At 45.2% G+C, this 23,326-nt stretch overlaps 1 protein-coding gene across 3 annotated transcripts in view; it reads right to left on the bottom strand.

Moving 5' to 3' along the window:
* Positions 1–16,302, bottom strand: part of LOC105499785 (zinc finger protein 429) — a 66,036-nt gene extending 49,734 nt beyond the window's left edge. For all 3 annotated transcript variants that reach the window (XM_071086638.1, XM_071086646.1, XM_071086647.1), the window contains exons 1-5: positions 15,847–16,302; positions 4,587–4,763; positions 2,848–4,480; positions 2,421–2,526; positions 601–698 (exon numbers count right to left, since the gene is read on the bottom strand). The gene's annotated coding sequence lies outside the window, so the exon portion shown is untranslated. The remainder of the gene's footprint in view (positions 1–600; positions 699–2,420; positions 2,527–2,847; positions 4,481–4,586; positions 4,764–15,846) is intronic.
* Between the last annotated feature and the right edge of the window lie 7,024 nt (positions 16,303–23,326).

The raw sequence follows: 23,326 nt of genomic DNA, 5'->3' as shown, positions 1-23,326 counted from the left end.
TACTAATGGTTGGTGAGGTGTGCGTGTGAGAAACAATCTCGCCGGTGTGCTGTGCCCTGTGATGACACACTCTAACACTTGAGGGCATTATACCACATGTGAGGGTGTGGCAATCTTTTACAACCTTCATACAGAGAAGACCCAGGATGTCACTCATTTTTCTCAGCTATGAAAGACAGTATTTCTTCCTCTTTTTTTTTTGAGATAAGAGTTTCGCTCTTGTTGCCCAGGCTGGAGTGCAATGGTGTGATCTCCACTCACCTCAACCTCCGCCTCCCGAGTTCAAGCGATTCTCCTGCCTCAGCCTCCCGAGTAGCTGGAATTACAGGCATGCGCCACTACACCTGGCTAATTTTTTTTGTATTTTTAGTAGAGACGGTGTTTCTCCATGTTGGTCAGGCTGGTCTCAAACTCCTGACCCCAGGTGATCCGCCCGCCTCAGCCTCCGAAAGTGATGGGATTATAGTCCCCACTGTGCCTGGCCAGTATTTCTTCTAACAGCTGACTTGAGGCATGAGAGTCATCATCACACTTGTAAGCTGACCACAGCATGTCTCAACTGTACTTATAGGAAGGGAGCTAGCAGGGGATTCACATCACCTGGATTTCAGCCAAGGATCTCACAGTCTTCTCTGAGGAAGGAAGCCAAGCAGGAGTGTCACCTCACCTGGGTGCTCAGCCAGGGATACAATTCTGTCCTGAAAGCACAGCACAAGGAACAGTCACATCACCTGGGTGCTGAGTTCAGCATTATGTTACAATGCTCCCTGTGGGCAAGACAGAAGCAGAAGAGCCATATCACCTGGTGTCTCGTTTCAAGGATATGTCACAATCATTCCTGTGCAGGGCAGGGTGCAGGCAAAAAATAAATGTCACATCTTCTAGGTCATGGATGCAGATATATGTCACAAGGTACCTATGGGCAGAGTCAAGGTAGGAGCAAGCAATCCCATCGGCGGTGGGCCTAGTGATATTTTACAATACCCAAAACATGAGAGGCCCAGGCCAAACAAGAGAGTCACATCACCTAGGTGCTGGGTTCAGTGATTTGCCACAATCTTCCACTTTTTGGCAGGGCCAGGCAGAAGAGGAGAATTATATCACCTAGATGATGAGTGAAAATATATGTTGTAATACCTCTGTGGGCAGGGCCCACACAGGAGATTCACATCGCCAAGGTGTCAGGACCAGCCACATGTCACAGTATGTGCAAGAGGAACCAGGCAGGAGAGAAGAGTCACATTACCTAGGTTCTGGTCGCAGCAATATATTGCAGCTTCTTGGGAAAAGCCCAGGAAGTAGAGGAAAGTCACATCACCTGGGCACTAGGCCCAGTGATGTCTCAATGCCCTCTGTGAAAAGCACTAAGGCAAGAGAACAGACTCACATCACCTAAGTGCTGGGTCCAGCAATACGGCACAATCCCATCTGTACGCTGGACCCAGGCAGAAGAGTCAAATCACTGAGGTGCTGGGCAGAGGTGTATGTCACAATCACACCTGCATGAAGGTCAAAGCATGAGATTAATAGTTCCACACATTTTCTAGTTCTAGGTATGGGATCTAACACTTCCTGTAGGTTGAGTCTAAGTAAATGAGTCGCAATCTCAATGATGGTCTGGATCCATGTATGAGAACCTCAATCCTTCCTGCAAACTGTGTCCCCTTAGTGGAGTCACAGACTCACAGGTGTGCCGAATCTTGCATGGACCGAATTCACATATGAGATTCCATTTTCCAACATTTGACTGCCTCTGGGTGTGACATTCAGAACCTCGATCGTGAGCTGTGTTTATGTGGAAGGATGAAATATTTACTGTCGGCAGGTCATACATATGAGTGTCACAACCTCACCTGTGTGCTGAGTTCTGTTAGGACATCCGCTGTGCCTTTTGACAACTTTATACAGTGTGTGAGAGAGTGGTGATTCTCTGTGACTTTCATACAAAGAGGAGACCCAAGATATTACTCATTTTCCTAACTCTGGCTGTGAGAGACAGTGTATCTGCTATTGGTTGTTTCAAGGTATGAAAGTGATCATAGAGGCCAGGCGTGGTGACTCACGCCTATAATCCCCGCATTTTGGGAGGCCGAGGCGGGTGGATCACCTGAGGTCAGGAGTTCAAGACCAGCCTGCCCAACATGAAGAAACCCTGTTTCTACTAAAAATACAAAATTAGCTGGGCGTGGTGGCGCATGCCTGTAATCCCAGCTACTCAGGAGGCTGAGACAGGAGAATCGCTTGAACCCAGGAGGTGGAAGTTGCGGTGAGCCAAGATCATGCCATTGCACTCCAGCCTGGGCAACAAGAGCGAAACTCCATCTGAAAAAAAGAAAGTGATCATTGCACCTGTAAGCTGGGCCAAGATAGGCATCACAATCCCAGCAGTGAATAGGGATGGACCCGTAGACTCACATCACCTGGGTTTTGGGGCAGTGATATGTCACAATCTTCTCTGAGGGCAGGGACCAGGCAGCAGTGTCACATCACCTTGGTGCTCAATTAGGAATATGCTACAATCCCCTCCTGAAAGCAGAATACAGTCAGAAGAGTCACATCACCTGAGTGCTGAGACCAGGGATATGTTACAATGTTCTCTGTGGGCGAGGACCAGGCAAAAAAAACAAATCCCCTGATTGCTGAGACCAGTGATTCGTCACAATCCTCCTAGTGGTCAGGGTGCAGACAGAAGAGGGGAGTTAAATCTCCTAGATCATCCCATCTAATGGGTGTGAACTCGATGATATGTCACTATACCCAAAATATGCCAGGGACATGGAAAATAAAACAGTCACATCATCTAGGTGATGAAAAAGAGATATGTCGGCCAGGCACAGTGGCTCATACCTGTAATCCCAGCACTTTCGGAAGCCAAGGCAGGTGAATCACCTGAGGCCGGGAGGTTGAGATCAGCCTGAAGAACATGGAGAAATCCCATCTCTACTAAATAAAAATACAAAATTAGCCGGCCATGGTGGCACATGGCTGTAATCCCAGCTACTCAGAAGGCTGAGGCAGGAGAATCGCTTGAACCCAGGAGGTTGCAGTGAGCCGAGATCACGCCATTGCACTCCAGCCTGGGCAACAAGAGCGAACTCTGTCTCAAAAAAAAAAAAAAAAAGAAAAAGAAAAAGAAATATGTCATATTGCTTCTATGGGCAGTTCTCATGACATAAAGTTGTGTCACCTGGGTGCTGAATCCAGGTATACGTCACAATACACAATGTATGCAGGGCTTAGGAGGAAGAGCAGAATCACAACAGCGAGGTGGGGGGCCCAGCAATACATCACAATCCCTGCTTGGGCAAAGCCCAGTCCATAAAGGAGGGTCACATCACCTACGTACTGGGTTCAGCAATATGTCACCCTACCCCTTGCAGGGAGGGTCCATGCAAGAGTCACATCACATAAATGATGGGCCCAAAAATATGTCAAAATTTTCTCTGTGGGTAGGGCTCAAGAAAAAAAAAAAAAGAAGAAGAATCACATGACCTGGGGGCTGGGCCCGGCTATATGTAACAATACTTTTTTGGCAGGGCCCACGCAGAAGAGGAGTGTCACATCACCTAGGTGATTAATAGAAACATAGCTCGTAATACGCCTATGGGCAAGGCCCATGAAGGAGAGTTGCATTATCTAGGTATTGGACCCAGTGATATGTCTCAATACACACTGTATGGAAGTCTCAGGCTGGAGAGGAGAGTCACCTCATCTAGGTTCTTGACACAGTGATATGTCACAATCCCTTTTTGGGTAGAGACCAAACAGTACAGAAGAGTCTCATCACCTAGATGCTGGGCTCAGCAATGTCACAATATCCTGAGAACAGGGTCCAAACAAAAGAGTCACATCACGTCACTGAAGGCCTCGGAGATATGACACAATGCCCCTGTGGGTAGGGCTCAGGAAGAAGTGTGGAGTCATATCACCTTGGGGCTGGGCCCAGCTACATGTCAAAATCACTCCAGTGGGCAGGGCCTAGGCATAAGAAGAGAGTCACATCATGTTGGTCCTGGGCCAAGCAACATGTGACACTCCCCACTGTAGACAGGTTCCACGAAGAAGAGAGTCACATAATCTTAGTGATAGGCCCAGACATATGTCACAATGACTTCTGTGAGCAGGCAGAAGAATCCCCATCACCTGTGTGCTAAACTCAGCAATAAGTCGTTCACTCTTCAGTGGGCAAGGAACAGGCAGGAGAAGAGAGTCACGTCACTTCTGTGCTGGGCCCAGATTTATGTCACAATCTCTTTTTGGGCAATATCCAGGTAAGAGAGGAGAGTCACATAAAATAAAGGGCCCAGAGATATGTCACAATGCACCTTGTAGGCAGGGTCCAGGCAGGAGACTCACACCACATTGGTTCTGGGCCCAGCAATACACCACCATGCCTTCTAAGGGCAGTGTCAAGGCAGAAGAGTATGTCACTGTAGTATTAGGCCCAGTGACATGTCACAATATCCTCTGTGGGCAGAACCTAGAAAGAAAGAGGGGGAGAGTCATGTGAGCTAGGTGCTGAGCCAGTAATACATCACAATCCCTTCTATTAGCAGGGGCCAGGCAGGAGAAGAGAGCTGCATTACCTGAGTGATGGGTGCAGGAATATGCCACAATATCTTCTGTAGGCAGGACCTCGGCAGTAGACTTACATCACCTGGGTGTTGGACCCCACAAAAGTCACAGTGGCCCACACAGGCAGGGGACAGGCAGGAGGGTCACATAACCTATGTGTGGGGCCCAGCGATATGACACAATGTCCCCTGTGGAAGAGCCAAGGCAGGAGACAAGATTCACACCACCTGGGTACAAGATGCAGTGATGCCACAATGTCCCCTGTGGGCAGTGACAAGGCAGTAGAATAGTCACATCACCTCGGTACTGGGTCCAGTTATATGTCACAATCCCTTCCATGGGCTGGGCCAAGGCAGGAGCACCAAATCACTCTGGTGCTGGGCTAAGTCATATAACATAATCACACTAGCAGGAATGTTCAGACATGAGATTATGCATCCAGACTGGAAAGAATCAACACATCAAAAACATGACCAGACCATTCATGCTGGCTCACACCTGTAATCTCAGCACTTTGGGAGGCCACGGAGGATACCTGGAACCCAGGAGTTCAAGACTATCCAGGGACAACATGGTGAGACAACGTCTCTATTAAAAAATAATAAAGTTAAAAAAGAAATATATATCCAGAGCATGGACAACATAACAAGATCACATCTCTACTAAAAAGATGATAGAGGCTGGGTGCCAGTGGCTCATGCCTGTAATCCCAGTACTTTGGGAGGCTGAGGCAGGCAGATCACGAGGTCAAGAGATTGAGTCCATCCTGGCCAACATCGTGAAATCCCGTCTCTACTAAAAACACAAAAATTAGCTGGGTGTGGTGGTGCGCTCCTATAGTCCCAGCTACTCCAGGAGCTGGGCACCTAGGAGGCAGAGGTTACAATAAGCTGAGATCATGCCACTGCACTCCAGCCTGGGTGACAGTGTGAGACTCTGTCTCAAAAAAAAAAAAAAAAAAGATGATAGATAGATAGATAGATAAGAGCCAGCCAAATAGACAGACAGAGCCGGACACACAGAGATAGATGATAGATAGATAGATAGCCAGCCAGTCAGGCAGGATGGCTCATGCCTGTAATCCCAGCACTTTGGGAGGTCAAGACTGGTGGATTGTTTGAGCACAGGAGTTCGAGACCAATCTGAGAAACATGGCAGAACCTCATCTCTATAAAAATAAAAAGCAAAAAATGCAAAACAAAGAGCCACCGTGGTGGTGTGTGACTGTAGTACCAGCTACCCAGGGAGCTGAGATGGGAGGATCCCCTGAGCCCAAGGAGGTCCAGGCTGCAGTGAGCTGTGATCACACACCTGCACTTCAGCCTGGGTGACTGAGAAGACCTCATTTAAAAATATATATATATGTACACATACACACACATACACACACGCGCACACACACACACGAAAGTAGAAAGAAATTTAAAACAGCAACTTCAGTGTGCAGGAAGGCACATAAGGGAGAGAAAACAAAACAAAACAATAGTAACTCAATGTACTGTGGAAACAAACTCAAAGTGGGGCTAGGGAAAAAAAAAACAAAAACAGAAAGATCCCCAGAGCCTCAGCTACTCTGGAGGCAGAAATGGGAGGATGGGGCCAGGCATGGTGGCTGGCAGCTGTAATCCCAGCACTTTGGGAGGCCGAGGTGGGCGGATCACCTGAGGTCGGGAGTTTGAGACCAGCCTGACCAACATGGAGAAACCTTGTCTCTACTACAAATACAAAATTAGCCGGGCATGGTGGTGCTCGCTTGTAATCCCAGCTATTCGGGAGGCTGAGGCAGGAGAATCACTTGAACAAGGGAGGCGGAGGTTGCAGTGAGCCGAGATTGCACCATTGCCCTCCAGCCTGGGCAACAAGAGCAAAAAATCCATCCAAAAGGGAGGGGAGAGGGAGAGGGAGACAGAGAGGGGGAGGGGGAGGGGGAGGGGGAGGGGGAGGGGGAGGGGGAGGGGGATGACAGGGGTGAGCCCGAGCAGGTGGAAGGCCGCGTGAGCCGTAATCGCACCCTCTGCTGGACCTAAGCGGTACTGCCGCGGGCGAGAGCTATCTAGTTCATCTTAAACATTTCAAGTTGGTGGCCAAGTCCTAACTTTCGGGCTGACATCTGGTTGACCCCGCGGCTGGACAGAGAAGCCAGCCGGTGGCGAGAGCAGAGGCCCACCGGGTCCACACTACACACCAAATGTGGCCGAATGTGGCGCGCGGGGCCTGAAGCCGTCCGTCTGGAGTCTAACTCCACCAACCTTCCTTCCCAGCGCTCTCCCACACTGTCTGCTGGTGCACTCGGGAGGCAGAAAGACTGGGGGGCTCGAGGCGGGGCGGGGGGCGGGGGCGACCGGCCCCTCCTCCCCGCCGCGGAGTAGGAGAGGCCTAGGACCTGGACCACCACCCGCAGACCACACAGCCACCCCGAGACGGGGGTTGTCGGGCCACACCCTCTGACGCCAGCGCCTCAGCCCACGACTCTTCCACAGCCCCGTTCCAGCCAGGGTGATGAGCCACCTGCAGGGTGGGAAGAGGAGGAAACTAGACGGGGTGGAGACCACGCAGGGGCGCCCCCTGAACCTGCGGCACCCTCGGAACAGCATGTGGCCCCTTCGGCGCTCAGAAAGCCCACGGGCGGAGAGCTTTCCCGGCCCTCGGAAGATGGCACAGGACCGTCCCTGACTCTCCATGGGGACTTGGGAAAAAAATCGGCCGGAGCCTCAGACGGCCAGGACCCACGCGGGCCCGCGACCGGGCCTGGGGAGTGTCTCCGGCCCCCTGCATCATGCCTGGTGGGTCCCGAGGGTCGGGCCTCTGCAGCTGCGGTGAGCTGGGGACCAGCCCGGGCAGCCCCACACTCGGCTCCTGCCGGGAGCGCGGTAACAGCCTCCCCTCCACAGCCCTGCACGCCTGAGCTATGACTCACAAGGGACGCGCCAGAGCTCTGGCACCATCGGGACTGTTCAGCTGAAGGCTGCAGGACTCCCGAGTTCTGCCCACCTCACAGCGGGGACTGTCCTTCCCTCGGCAGCTGCCGCTGGAGCTCCAGAGGACAAGAGAACTCTAGAAAGGCGGCCGCCCCTGTGGGCCACAGGCAGTGCCGTCAGCCCAAGCGGCCTCTGGAGAAGACCTGTACTGCTAGCCGGCCGCTAGGAGGCGCCAAGCGACCGCCCACGCAATAATCAGCCAGGGAAGAATGAAAAAATACATCTATATGCATATACTGATCGAAGAACAATCATACCCAGTCAGGGCGGCGATTTTCTAGGCAACAAGGGAGAAAGCAACTTTGAGGTGGGGACAGTAGAGAAGACACAGTTGACCCAGACTGTGCACAGGCATCCTTTTCTCTGTGAGACCTTGGATTAGGGTACATAACTATTTCTTTGTAACACAATTACTTATCATAAATGTTATGTTTGTTTGTTTATTTATTTACTTTTTGAGATGGATTCTTTTTCTTTTCTTTTTTGAGATGGAGTCTTGCTTTGTCGCCCAGGCTAGAGTGCAGTGGGGCAATCTTGGCTCACTGCAATCTCCGCCTCCGGGGTTCAAGCGATTCTAGTACCTCAACCTCCTGAGTAGCTGGGATTACAGGCATGCACCACCTCGCCCGGCTAATTTTTTACTGTTAATAGAGATGGGGTTTCACCATGTTCACCAGGCTGGTCTCAAACTCCTGACCTAAGGTGATCCACCCGCCTCAGTCTCTCAAAGTGTTGGGATTACAGGCGTGAGCCACCAAGCCTGGTCGATTTTTTTATTTCTTATGTGTATGGTCCTGTGATAGACCAGGGGACTTGTAACCTCAGAGTCCATGAGGCCAGAAGCTGACATCCTAAATGTCTATTTAGAATGAATTTAAACAAACCAAACTCTCTGCCACAAAACTCTCAGAAAGACAAGCGATTAAAAAAAAAAAAAAAAAAATTGCGGCCTGGCAGTGAATCACGCCTGTAATCCCAGTACTTTAGGAGGCCAAGGCAGGTGGATTGCTTCATCCCACGAGTTCGAGACCATCCTGGGCAACATGGTAAAACCTCATCTCAACCCAAAATACAAACATTAGCCAGTTTCATAACCTGATCTCAAAATACATAAATAAGTAGGTTAAAATTTAAAAATAAAATTTTAATTTTAAAATGCTGACTTCTGTTCATTTTGCTTCCTACCCAGAGAAGGGCATAAAATATCTGTTGCTTGCTTGTTTGTTTTTGACGGGGTCTCACTCTGTCACCCAGGCTGGAGTGCAGTGGTACCATCATGGCTTACTGCAGCCTCAACCTCCCCAGACTTAGATGATCCTCCCACCTCAGCCTCCCAAGTAGCTGAAATCACAGGTGTGTGCCAGCACACCCGGCTAATTTTTGTATTTTCAGTACAGACGAGTTTTCCACACGTTTCCCCGTCTGGTCTCAAACTCCTGGGCTCAAGTGATTCTCCCGTGTTGGCCTCCAAAAGGGTAGGGATTACAGGAATCAGCCACCATGCCTGGCCTTACTTAATATATCTGATCTCACTACATTCTGGCACTAAAGCCTCACATCAAAAAGTTAGGAAGATCTCAAGTTAACATCACAGCTAAAAGAACTAGAGAACAAGGCTGGGCGCGGTGGCTCACGCCTGTAATCCTAGCACTTTGGGAGGCCGAGGTGGGCAGATCACCAGGTCAGGAGAGTGAGACAAACCTAGCTAACATGGTGAAATCCTGTCTCTACTAAAAATACAAAAAATTAGCCAGGCGTGGTGGCACATGCCTGTAGTCCATCCCAGCTACTTGGGAGGCGGAGGCAGGAGAATCGCTTGAACCCGGGAGGTGGAGGTTGCAGTGAGCTGAGATCGCACCACTGCACTCCAGCCTAGGTGACAGAGCGAGACTCCGTCTCAAAATAAGTAAATAAATAAATAAATAAATAAAAGAACTAGAGAACCAAGAGCAAACAAATCCCAAAGCTAGAAGAAAACAAGAAATAACCAAAATCAGAGCTGCACTGAATAAGACAGTGATGTGAAAACACATTCAGAAGACCAACAAATCCAGGAGCTGGTTTTTTGGAAAAAATAACTAAAAAGACCACTAGCTAGACTAATAAAGAAGAAAAGAGAGAAGATCCAGATAAACACAATCAGAAACAATAAGGGGGATATTACCACTGACCTCAGAGAAGACAACCATCAGAGAATATTATGAACAATTCGATGCACATAAACTAGAAAATCTGGAAGAAATGGAAACATTTCTGGAGGCATACACCCAATCGAGACTGAACAAGGAAGAAACTGAATCCCTGAACAGAACAATAATGAATTCTGAAATTGAGGCAGTAATAAATAGCCTACCAATCAATAAAAGTCCAGGACCAGATGGGCTCACAGCTGAATTCTCCCAGATATACAAAGAGCTGGGCCGGGCGCGGTGGCTCACGCCTGTAATCCCAGCACTTTGGGAGGCCGAGGCGGGCGGATCACAAGGTCAGGAGATCGAGACCACGGTGAAACCCTGTCTCTACTAAAAATACAAAAAATTAGCCGGGCGCGGTGGCGGCCGCCTGTAGTCCCAGCTACTCAGGAGGCTGAGGCAGGAGAATGGCGTAAACCCAGGAGGCGGAGCTTGCAGTGAGCCGAGATCGCGCCACTGCACTCCAGCCTGGGCGACAGAGCGAGACTCCGTCTCAAAAAAAAAAAAAAAAAAAAAAAAAAAAAAAACGAAGAGCTGGTACTGTTCCTACTGAAACTATTCCAAAAAATTGAGGAGAAGGGACTCTCCCTAAACTCATAGACCATCTTGACATGAAAACCTGAAAAAGAAAGCTTCGTGTCAACATCTTTGATGAACATTGATGCAAAAATCTTCAACAAAATATTAGCAAAGCAAATTCAGCAACAAATCAAAAAACTTATCCGCCATGGTCAGGTAGGCTTCATCTCAAGGACGCAAGTTTGGTTCAACATATCCAAATTAATAAATGCGATTCATTACAGAAACAGAACTAGGGGCAAAAAACACATGATTATTTCAATAGATGCAGAAAAGACTTTCATTAAAATTCAATGTCTATTCATGTTAAAAACTCTCAATAAACTGGGTATTGAAAAAAAAAAACACCTCAAAATAATAAAAGTCATCTATGACATACCCACAGCCAACATAATACTGAATGGGCGAAAGCCGGAAGCATTCTCCTTAAAAACCAGAATGAGACAAGGATATCGTCTCTCATCATTCCTATTCAACGTAGTACTGGAAGTTCTGGTCTGGGTAATCAGGCAAGAGAAAGAAAGAAAGGGCATCCAAATACGAAGAAAGGAAATCAAATTATCCCTGTTTGCAGATTACATGATCCTATATCTAGAAAACCCCATAGTCTCCGCTTAAAAGCTCCTTAAGCTGATAAACTTTGGCAAAGTCTCAGAATGCAAAATCAATGTGCAAAAATTACTAGTATTCCTACACACAAACAACAGTCAAGCTGAGAGCCAAATCATGAATGAACTCACATTCACAATTGTCACAAAAAGAATAAAATATCTATGAATACAGCTAACTAGGGAGGTAAAAGATCTCAAGGAGAACTACAAACCACTGCTCAAAGAAATCAGAAATGACACAAATAAATTAAAACACATTCCACGCTCAGGAATAGAAAGAATCAATATCATTAAAATGTCCATACTGCCCAAAGCAATTTATATATTCAATGCTATTCCCAATAAACAACCACTGACATTCTCATAGAATTTAAAAGAATTATTTTAAAATTTATATGAAACCAAAAAAAGAGCCTAAATAGCCAAGGCAATCCTAAGCAAAAATAACAAAGCTGGAGGTATCATGCTACTCAACTTCCAGCTATACTACAGGGCTACAGCAACCAAAACAGCATGGTACTAGTACAAGAACAGAAACATAGATCAGTGGAACAGAATAGAAGGCCAGAAGTCAAGCTGCACACCTACAACCATCTGACCTTTGACAAAGCTGACAAAAGAAGCAAAGGGAAAAGAATTCGCAATAAATTGTGCTGGGAGAACCACCTAGTCATATGCAGGAAATTGAACCTGGACCCCTTCCTTACACCATACACAAAAAATAACTCAAGATGGATTAAAGACTTAAATGTAAACCCAAACTATAAAAACTCTGAAAGACAACCTAGGCAATACCATTCAGGACATAGGCACAGGCAAAGACTTCATGGCAAAGATGCCAAAGCAATTGCAACAAAAGCAAAAATTAATGAACGGGATCTAATTAAGTTAAAGAGCTTCTGACTGTGCATGGTGGCTCAAGCCCGTAATCCCAGCACTTTGAGAGGCTGAGGGAGGCGGATCACCTGAGGTCAGGTCAAGACCAGCCTGGCCAACATGGTGAAATCTCGTCTCTAATAACAATAAAAAATTAGCCAGGTGTGGCGGCATATGCCTGTAATCCCAGCTACTCAGGAGGCTGAGGCAGGAGAATTGCTAGAACCTGGGAGGCAAAGGTTGCAGTGAGCCAAGATTGTACCACTGCACTCCAGCCTGGGAGACAGCGTTTGTCTCCAATCAATCAATCAATCAATCAATCAATAGCATCTACTGGACAAGTGGAAGATTATGTTTTATAAACAAAACCATCTTTGAAATTACTGGCAGATTCCTCTTTAAAAAGTACAAATAGGTCTTTTTAAAAACTTTTAAGTTCTAGGGTACAAGTGCAGGTTTGTTACATAGGTAAACTTGTGTCATGGGGGTTGTATAGATTATTTAATAACCCAGGTATTAAGTTTAGTACCCATTAGTTATTTTTCCTGATCCTCTTTCTCTTCCCACCTTCCACTTTTTGACAGACCCCAATGTGTCATTCCCCTCCCTGTGTCTGTGTGTTCTCATTATTTACCTCTCACTCATAAGTGAGAACATGCAGTATTTGGTTTTCTGTTCCTGTGTTAGTTTGCTAAGGATAATGGCCTCCAGCTCCATCCAGATCTCTGCTAAGGGCATTATCTCATTTTTCTTATGACTCCATAGTATTTCATGGTATATATGTACCACATTTTTCTTTGTCCAGTCTATCATTGATGGAAATTTAGGTTGAGTCCATGTGTTTGCTGTGGTGGATGGTGCTGCAGTGAACATACATGTGTATGTGTATTTATAATAGAATAATTTATATTCCTGTGGGTATATACCCAGTAATAGGATTGCTCATCACATTAGGCCGGGCATGGCGGTTCACGCCTGTAATCCCAGCACTTTGGGAGGCCGAGGTGGGTGGATCACCTGAGGTCAGGAATTTGAAACCAGCCTGGCCAATGTGGCGAAACCCCGTCTCTACTAAAAATACAAAAATTAGCCAGGTGTGGTGGCAAATGCCTGTAATCCCAGCTACTCGGGGGGCTGAGGCAGGAGAATCGCTTAAACCCGGGAGGTGGAGGTTGTAGTGAGCTGAGATCGTGCCATTGCACTCCAGCTTGGACAACAAGAGTGAAACTCCATCTCAAGAAAAAAAAAAAAAAAAAACACACTGTCTTCAACAATGGCTAATTTACACTCCCACCAACAGTATATAAGCATTTCTTTTTCTCCACAACCTCGCCAGCATCTGTTATTTCTTTAACTTATTAAAAATAGCGTTTCTGACAGGCATGAAATGGTGTCTCATTGTGGTTTTGATTTGCATTTATTTAATAATCAGTGATGTTGAGCTTATTTTCATATGATTGTTGATACACGTCTGTTCATGTCCTTCCCCCACTTTTTTTTTTTTTTTTTTTTTAGAGAGGCAGCCTTGCTCTGTCACCCAGGCTGGATTCCAGCTCACTGCAACCTCCACCTCCTGGGTTCAAGCAATTCTCTTGCCTCAGCCTCCCTAGTAGTGGGGATTACAAGTATCCACTACCATGCCCAGCATACATACATACATATATATCTATATATATAAAATTATTATCTTTTTTTGAGATGGAGCTTCACTCTTGTGGCCCAGGCTGGAGTGCAATAGTGCACTCTTGGCTCACCGCAACCTCTGCCTCCCGGGTTCAAGCGATTTTCCTGCCTCAGCCTCCTTAGTAGCTGGGATTACAGACATGCACCACCATGCCCAACTAATTGTATTTTTAGTAGAGACAGGGTTTATCCATGTTGGTCAGCCTGGTCTCGAACTCCCAACCTCAGGTGGTCCGCCTGCCTTGGCCTCCCAAAGTGTTGCGATTACAGGCGTGAGCCACTGTGACCGGCGATATTTTGTATTTTTGATAGAGATGGGGGTTTTACCATGTTGGCTAGGCTGATCTTGAACTCCTGACCTCAAGTGATCTACCCGCCTTGGCCTCCCAAAGTGCTGGAATTACAGCGTGAGCCACTGAGCCCGGCCCTATTTCATCCACTTTTTTATGGAATTGTTGTTTTTCTCTTTGGTTTTTTTTTTTTTTGAGATGGAGTCTTGCTCTTTCGCACGCAGGCTGGATTGCAGTGGCACGATCTTGGCTCACTGTAACCTCCGCCTCCTGGGTTCAAGCAATTCTCCTGCCTCAGCTTCCCCAGTAGCTGGGATTACAGGTATGCACCACCACGGCTGGCTAATTTTTGTACTTTTAGTAGGACAGGGTTTCGCCATGTTGGCCAGGCTGGTCTTAAACTCCTGACCTCAAGTGATCCAATCGCCTCAACCTCCAAAGTGCTAGAGTTACAGGCATGAGCCACCGCGCACAGCCGGAGTTGTTGTTTTTCTATAGTAAATTTGTTTAAGTTCTTATAGATGCTAGACATTAGACCTTCGACACATGCATAGGTTGCAAAAATTTTCTCCCATACTGTATGTTGCCTGTTTACTCTGTCGATAGTTTATTTTGCTGTGCAGAAGGTCTTTAATTTTTTTTTTCTTTTCTTTTGAGATGGAGTCTCGCCAAGATTGCACCACTGCAATCCAGCCTGGGCGACAGAAAGATTTGGTCTCAAAAAAAAAAAAAAAAAAAATTAAAGACTACCTAAGAGACATTACAACATTTTTCAAACATTACCTTCAAATAAAGAGTGTTCTTCCTACATAATTATACAGATTCAAAATATAAGTAGATTGTGAATTTAAGATTATTTTCCTGACTACTCACCTAGACAGAATAGAATAATCATCGAAAACCATGAAAAGAGTATGTCATAAACGAAGTAGTCGCAACATAGATGAAAAACACATAGATATTTCTATAGATGACATATGGCTAATTCATATATAAATTAAGCATCACATTGTTTAAAATTGTAGTTGAAAATTATCATTCAATTCATAATATCAAGCTTTGAAAGCAAAAATACAATTAACTGATCTAAAAAAAAATACCCCCTCAAAAAGAAACACTAATGTACAAATAAAAATAAGACAAATTTTATTTTATTTATTTTTTTGAGACGGAGTCTGGCTGTTGTAACCCATGCTGGAGTGCAGTGGCGTGATCTTGGCTCACTGCAACCTCAGACTACCGAGTTCAAGCGATTCTCCTGCCTCAGCCTCCCGAGTAGCTGGGATTACCGGCACCCACCACCAAGCCTGGCTAATTTTTGTATTTTTCTTTTAGTAGAGACGGAGTTTCACTATGTTGGCCAGACTGATCTCCTGACCTCAGGTGATCCATCCGCCTTGGCCACCCAAAGTGCTGGGATTACAGTCGTGAGCCACCGCGCCCGGCCAAGAGAGATTTTAACGCATAATATGCTGAATACAACATAGATATACTATCAAAAATAATTATTTAGATATCTACAGTTTTTAGCTGTGTGTACTCTTGCAGCGCAGGCATTCTGAATCATTGGCATTCAATGAATGGCAGCAAAATTTCACAGAAAAATGCATTACAATCAATAATAGGCTCTAATGAGAAAATTTAATAAATATGAAAAGGACGGTGGAAAAATTTCTTTACGGCCGGGCGCGGTAGCTCACGCCTTCAATCCCAGCACTTTGGGAAGCCGAGGCGGGCGGACCATCTGAGGTCAGGAGTTCAAGACCAGCCTGGCCAACATAGTGAAACCCCGCCTCTATTAAAAATACAAAAAATTAGCCGGGCATGGTGGCGGGTGCCTGTAATCCCAGACATTCGGGAGGCTGAGGCTCGAGAATCGCTTGAGCCCGGGAGGCGGAGCTTGCAGTGAGCCAAGATCATGCCGCTGCACTACAGCCTGGCGACAAAAGCGAGACTCCGTCTCACAAAAAAATAATAATAATCAGAAAAGATTTAAGACCCCATAGGCAGCAGCCCCTCCCACAAACACACACTGAGTGGGGATTCTGCCCTGATGACTCACCTGTTATCCCTCAACAACCTGGGAAATATTCAGGACTGCGGGTGCAGAGCTATCCAGAGAGCACCAGACTGGCGCCGCGCAGAAACTGGCGGGACGCGGGGGTCCTAGCTGCGGGTCCAGCAGCCATCTTGCGGCCAGAGTGGCCTGGGGCGGAGGTGTGCCAGCGCTGACTCAGGTCGGCGACCCAGGAGGGGACTGTGGGGTGGCCGGTTCAGCCGGTTTCACAGGCCGCTCTCCCATCTCGGGATGCTCAACCCCGCACACCCACCGGCTGTAACAAAGTCACCTGGGGCTCCCGAGGTGCAGGACGCAGGACAGCAGTGACGATACCCAAGCTCTGGCAGGAGCTAGAGACAAAGACCCCGCCGAAGGCCGGAATCCACGCCCTCCTCTCCAACTCCGCGCCTGATTGGGCGGTTCCCGCGCCAGCGCCACTGATTGGATAAAGCTTCAGGACCCACCACCCAGCTCCACCCTCCCTAGAATTAGGGCATTTCGTGAGCAGGGAAACAGGCTCAAGTAGGCAGTGTCACGTGCCCAGGGAATTACAGCTAATTAAGAAGTGAACTGAGGCTTGAAATGCACTTACTCTTTCTCTTACCTGGGTCTGCTTGTATAATGCATCTTAGTAGCTATTTAAGGTAAAAAGAAAATTTGGACATCTTTTTAACAACTTTTTAATCATTTTGATAATGCAGGAAAAACCTTCATCCCATCCCGGAACCCCTCTCTCACCATGCTGTGCCACACTGTTGACCACATCGTGGGATGACCATTAGGAAGGGGCGGGCAGCGGGGGCTGAGACTGGATAAGCATGAATTATGTTGGCCAAATTTGCTCATCATAGAGAGGCTCTTCAAGCATTCAGTGTGAAGTGGCTATTCTCGGGGTAATTGTGCCCTGACTGTGCTGCATCTCAGTCTTTCTCCTTTTGAAAATCACTGGATTACTTTAATTAACGGGTGTGTTTCATTTTCTATTTGAAAATGGCCAGGCCGGGCGCGGTGACTCACGCCTGTAATCCCAGCACTTTGGGAGGCCGAGGCGGGCATATCACCTGAGGTCAGGAGTTCGAGACCAGCCTCAACGTGGAGAAACCCATCTCTCCGGTTTTTTCATTTCTCTAATTTTTTTATTTCTCTAATTTCTCTAAAAATTATTTAATTTTTATTTCCCTAAAAATACAAAATTATCCAGGCGTGGTGGTGTATGCCTGTAATCCTAGCTACTCGGGAGGCTGAGACAGAATTGCTTGAACCTGGGAGGCGGAGGTTGCAGTGAACAGAGATCGCGCCATTGCACTCCAGCCTGGACAACAAGAGCGAAACTCCGCCTCAAACAAAAAAGCAGAAAAGAAAAGAAACAAAAAGAAAATGGCCAACGGTTCTCTGTAGGTGTCCTGATCTGATTTGCTAGTTTAGACCCTGGAGGTAGGGGTGAGAAAACACTTGAGCCACATCAGAACACCTTCTTTTCAACTGGAGGATATAGAGGAATTATTTAATGATATCTAACAGTTTTCTCAATACCCATTATATTTAACAGTGATAGCTTGGAGGGCAGGGAGGGGACACAGATGACACAACCTTATTAGTTCCATTTTGTTATAAGTTTTTGTGTTTTGTTTTTGGAGACAAGGTCTCACTCTGGTGCCCAGGCTGGAGTGCAGCAGCACAATCATAGCTCATTATTTGGTTGTAACAGTTCTTTAAAAAATATTTTTGAGAGCCAGGTGTGGTGACTCACGCCTGCAATCCCAGCACTTTGGGAGGCTGAGTCGGGTGGATCACCTGAAGTCAGGTGTTCAAGACCACCCTGGGCAACACGGTGAAACCCTGCCTCTACTAAAAATACAAAAATTATCTGGGCTTGGTGGCACATGCTAGTAATCCCAGCTACTCAGGAGGCTGAGGCAGGAGAATCATTTGAACCTGGAAGGCCAAGGTTGCAGTGAGCTGAGTTAGTGCCATTGCACTCCAGCCTGGGCAACAAGAGAAAAACTTTGTCTCAAAAACAACAAATAAAAATTTAAAAAAATATATTTTTGAGGCCGGGCATGGCAGCTCATGCCTGTGATCTCAGCACTTTGGGAGGCCGAGGTAGGCTGATCACAAGGTCAAGAGTTCAAGACCAGCCTGGCCAACATAGTGAAACACCTCCACTAAAAATACAAAAATTAGCCGGGCATGGTGGCACATGCATGTAGTCCCAGCTACTTGGGAGGCTGAGACAGGAGAATCGCTTGAACCTGGGAGGCAGAGGTTGCGGTGAGCCGAGATCGCACAACTGCACTCTAGTCTGAGCAAAAGAGCGAGATTCCGTATCAAAAACAAGAATTTTTTTTTGCCTGGGCTTGATGGCTCACACCTGTTATTCAAGCACTTTGGGAGCCAGGCCAAGGTGAAATGATCGCTTAAACCCAGGAGTTTAAGATCAGTCTGGGCAATATTTTTTTTATTATTATTATACATTAAGTTGTAGGGTACATGTGCACAATGTGCAGGTTTGTTACATGAGCATACATGTGCCTGTTGGTGTGCTGCACCCATTAACTTGTTGTTTACATTAGGTATATCTCCTAATGCTATCCCTTCCCCCTCCCCCAACCTAGGACAGGTCGCGTTGTGTGATGTTCCCCTTCCTATGTCCAAGTGTTCTCATTTTTCAATTCCCACCTATGAGTGAGAACATGTGGTGTTTGGTTCTCTGTGCTTGTGCTAGTTTGATCAGAATGATGGTTTCCAGCTTCATCCATGTCCCTACAAAGGACATGAACTCTCCTTTTTTATGGCTGCATAGTATTCCGTGGTGTATATGTGCCACATTTTCTTAATCCAGTCTATCATTGATGGGCATTTGGGTTAGTTCCAAGTCTTTGCTATTGTGAATAGTGCCTCAATAAATACACATGTGCATGTGTCTTTATAGCAGCATGATTTGTAATCCTTTGGGTATATACCCAGTAATGGGATTGCTGGGTCAAATGGTATTTCTAGTTCTAGATCCTTGAGGAATCCACACTATTTTCCACAATGGTTGAACTAGTTTAGAGTCCCACCAACAGTGTGAAAGTGTTTCTATTTCTCCACATCCTCTCCAGCACCTGTTGTTTCCTGACTTTTTAATGATTGCTATTCTAACTGGTGTGAGATGATATCTCATTGTGGTTTTGATTTGCTTTTCTCTAATGGCAAGTGATGATGAGCATTTTTTTCATGTGTCTGTTGGCTGCATAAATGTCTTCTTTTGAGAAGTGTCTTTTCATATCCTTTGCCCACCTTTTCATAGCGTTGTTTGTTTTTTTCTTGTAAATTTGTTTAAGTTCTTTGTAGATTCTACATATTAGCCCATTGTCAGATGGGTAGATTGCAAAAATTTTCTCCCATTCTGTAGGTTGCCTGCTCACTCTGATGGTAGTTTCTTTTGATGTGCAGAAGCTATTTAATTTGATTAGATCCCATTTGTCAATTTTGGCTTTTGTCTCCATTGCTTTTGGTGTTTTAGACATGAAGTCCTTGCCCATGCCTATGTCCTGAATGGTATTGCCTAGGTATTCTAGGGTTTTTATGGTTTTAGGTCTAACATTTAAGTCTTTAACGCATCTTGAATTAATTTTTGTATCAGGTGTAAGGAAGGGATCCAGTTTCAGCTTTCTACATATGGCTAGCCAGTTTTCCCAGCACCATTTATTAAATAGGGAATCCTTTCCCCATTTCTTGTTTCTGTCAGGTTTATCAAAGATCAGATGGTTGTAGATGTGTGGTATTATTTCTGAGGGCTCTGTTCTGTTCCATTGGTCTATATCTCTGTTTTGGTACCAGTACCATGCTGTTTTGGTTACTGTAGCCTTGTAGTATAGTTTGAAGTCAGGTAGCGTGATGCCTCCAGCTTTGTTCTTTTTGCTTAGGATTGTCTTGGCAATGCGGGCTTTTTTTTGGTTCTATATGAACTTTAAAGTATTTTTTCCAATTCTGTGAAGAAAGTCATTGGTAGCTTGATGTGGACAGCATGGAATCTATAAATTACCTTGGGCAGTATGGCCATTTTCACAATATTGATTCTTCCTATCCAGGAACATGGAATATTCTTCCATTTGTTTGTGTCCTCTTTTATTTCATTGAGCAGTGGTTTGTAGTTCTCCTTGATGAGGTCCTTCACATCCTTTGTAAGTTGGATTCCTAGGTATTTTATTCTTTTTGAAGCAATTGTGAACGGGAGTTCACTCATGATTTGACTTTCTGTTTGTCTGTTATTGGTGTATAGGAATGCTTGTGATTTTTGCACATTGATTTTATATCCTGAGACTTTGCTGAAGTTTCTTATCAGCTTAAGGAGATTTTGGGCTGAGATGATGGGATTTTCTAGATATACAATCATGTCATCTGCAAACAGGGACGATTTGACTTCCTCTTTTCTGAATTGAATACCCTTTATTTCTTTCTCCTGGCTGATTGCCCTGGCCAGAACTTCCAACACTATGTTGAATAGGAGTGGTGAGAGAGGGCATCCCTGTCTTGTGCCAGTTTTCAAAGGGAATGATTTCAGTTTTTGCCCATTCAGTATGATATTTGCTGTGGGTTTGTCATAAGTAGCTCTTATTATTTTGAGATACATCCCATCAATACTGAATTTATTGAGAGTTTTTAGCATGAAGGGCTGTTGAATTTTGCCAAAGGTCTTTTCTGCATCTATTGAGATAATCATGTGGTTTTTGTCTTTGATTCTGTTTACATGATGGATTACGTTTATTGATTTGTGTATGTTGAACCAGCCTTGCATCCCAGGGATGAAGTCTGCTTGATCATGGTAGAGTAGCTTTTTGATGTGCTCCTGGATTTGGTTTGCCAGTATTTTATTGAGGATTTTTGCATCAATGTTCATCAGGGATATTGGTCTAAAATTCTCTTTTTTTGTTGTGTCTCTGCCAAGCTTGGGTATCAGGATGATGCTGGCCTCATAAAATGAGTTAGGGAGGATTCCCTCTTTTTCTATTGATTGAAATAGTTTCAGAAAGAATGGTACTAGCTCCTCCTTGTACCTCTGGTAGAATTCAGCTGTGAATCTCTCTGGTCCTGGACATTTTTTGGTGGTAGGCTATTAATTATTGCCTAAATTTCAGAGCCTGTTATTTGTCTATTCAGGGATTCAACTTCTTCCTGATTTAGTCTTGGAAGGGTGTATGTGTCCAGGAATTTATCCATTTCTTCTAGATTTTCTAGTTTATTTGCATAGAGGTGTTTATAGTATTCTCTGATGGTAGTTTGTATTTCTGTGGGATCAGTGGTGATAACCCCTTTATCATTTTTTATTGCGCTATTTGATTCTTCTCTCTTTTCTTCATTAGTCTTACTAGCGTTCTATCAATTTTGTTGATCTTTTCAAAAAAACAGCTCCTGGATTCATTGATTTTTGAAGGTTTTTTTTGTGTCTCTACCTCCTTGAGTTCTGCTCTGATCTTAGTTATTTCTTGCCTTCTGCTAGCTTTTGAATGCGTTTGCTCTTGCTTCTCTATTTCTTTTAATTGTGATGTTAGGGTGTCAAGAGAAATATATGATTTCTCTTCTGGGCATTTAGTGCTATAAATTTCCCTCTACATACTGCTTTACATATGTCCCAGAGATTCTGGTATGTTGTGTCTTTGTTCTCATTGATTTCAAAGAACATCTTTATTTCTGCCTTCATTTCATTATGTACCCAGTAGTCGTTCAGGAGCAGGTTGTTCAGTTTCCATGTAGTTGAGCGGTTTTGAGTGAGTTTCTTAAACCTGGGTTCTAGTTTGATTGCACTGTGGTCTGAGAGACGGTTTGTTATAATTTCTGTTCTTTTACTTTTGCTGTGGAGTGCTTTACTTCCAACTTTGTGGTCAATTTTGGAATAAGTGCGATCTGGTGCTGAGAAGAATGTATATTCTGTTGATTTGGGGTGGAGAGTTCTGTAGATGTCTATTAGGTCCACATCGTGCAGAGCTGAGATCAATTCCTGGATATCCTTGTTACCTTTCTGTCTCGTTGATAGGTCTCATGTTGATAGTGGGCTGTTAAAGTGTGCCATTATTATTGTGTGGGAGCAGTCTAAGTCTCTTTGTAGGTCTCTAAGGACTTGCTTTATGAATCCGGGTGCTCCTGTATTGGGTGCATATATATTTAGGATAGTTAACTCCTCTTGTTGAATTGATCCCTTAACCATTATGTAATGGCCTTCTTTGTCTCTTTTGATCTTTGATGGTTTAAAGTCTGTTTTATCAGAGACTAGGATTGCAACCCCTGCTTTTTTTTGTTTTCCATTTGCTTGGTAGATCTTCCTCCATCCCTTTATTTTGAGCCTCTGTGTGTCTCTGCACGTGAGATGGGTCTCCTGAATACAGCACACTGATAGGTCTTGACTCTATCCAATTTGACACTCTGTCTTTTAATTTAGCATTTAGCCCATTTACAATTAAGGTTAAATTGTTATGTGTAAATTTGATCCTGTCATTATGATGTTAGCTGGTTATTTTGCTCATTAGTTGATGCAGTTTCTTCCTAGCATCGATGGTCTTTACAATTTGGCATGTTTTTGTAGTGGCTGGTACCAGTTGTTCCTTTCCATGTTTAGTGCTTCCTCCAGGGGCTCTTGTAAGGCAGGCCTGGTGGTGACAAAATCTCTCAGCATTTGCTTGTCTGTAAAGGATTTTATTTCTCCTTCACTTATGAAGCTTAGTTTGGCTGGATATGAAATTCTGGGTTGAAAATTCTTTTCTTTAAGAATGTTGAATATTGGCCCCTACTCTCTTCTGGCTTGTGGAGTTTCTGCCAAGAGATCTGCTGTTAGTCTGATGGGCTTCCCTTTGTGGGTAACCCAACCTTTCTCTCTGGCTGCCCTAACATTTTTTCCTTCATTTCAACTTTGAGGAATCTGACAATTATGTGTCTTGGAGTTGCTCTTCTCGAGGAGCATCTTTGTGGTGTTCTCTGTATTTCCTGAATGTGAATGTTGGCCTGCCTTGCTAGGTTGGGGAAGTTCTCCTGGATAATATCCTGAAGAGTGTTTTCCAACTTGGTTCCATTCTCCCCGTCACTTTTGGGTAATCAATCAGTCGTAGATTTGGTCTTTTCACATAGTCCCATATTTCTTGGAGGCTCTGTTTGTTTCTTTTTACTCTTTTTTCTCTAAACTTCTCTTCTTGCTTCATTTCATTCATTTGATCTTCAATCACTGATACCCTTTCTTCCAGCTGATCAAATTGGCTACCGAAGCTTGTGCATGCATCATGTAGTTCTCATGCCGTGGTTTTCAGCTCCATCAGGTCATTTAAGGACTTCTCTACACTGGTTATTCTAGTTAGCCATCCGTCTAATCTTTTTTCAAGATTTTTAGCTTCTTTGAGATGGGTTCAAACATCCTCCTTTAGCTCGGAGAAGTTTGATCGTCTGAAGTCTTCTCTCAACTCGTCAAAGTCATTCTCTGTCCAGCTTTGTTCCATTGCTGGCGAGGAGCTGC

Source organism: Macaca nemestrina, chromosome 20 (assembly GCF_043159975.1).
Source record: "Macaca nemestrina isolate mMacNem1 chromosome 20, mMacNem.hap1, whole genome shotgun sequence".
NCBI lineage: Eukaryota > Metazoa > Chordata > Mammalia > Primates > Cercopithecidae > Macaca > Macaca nemestrina.
This window is presented reverse-complemented; position numbering and strand designations above follow the sequence as displayed.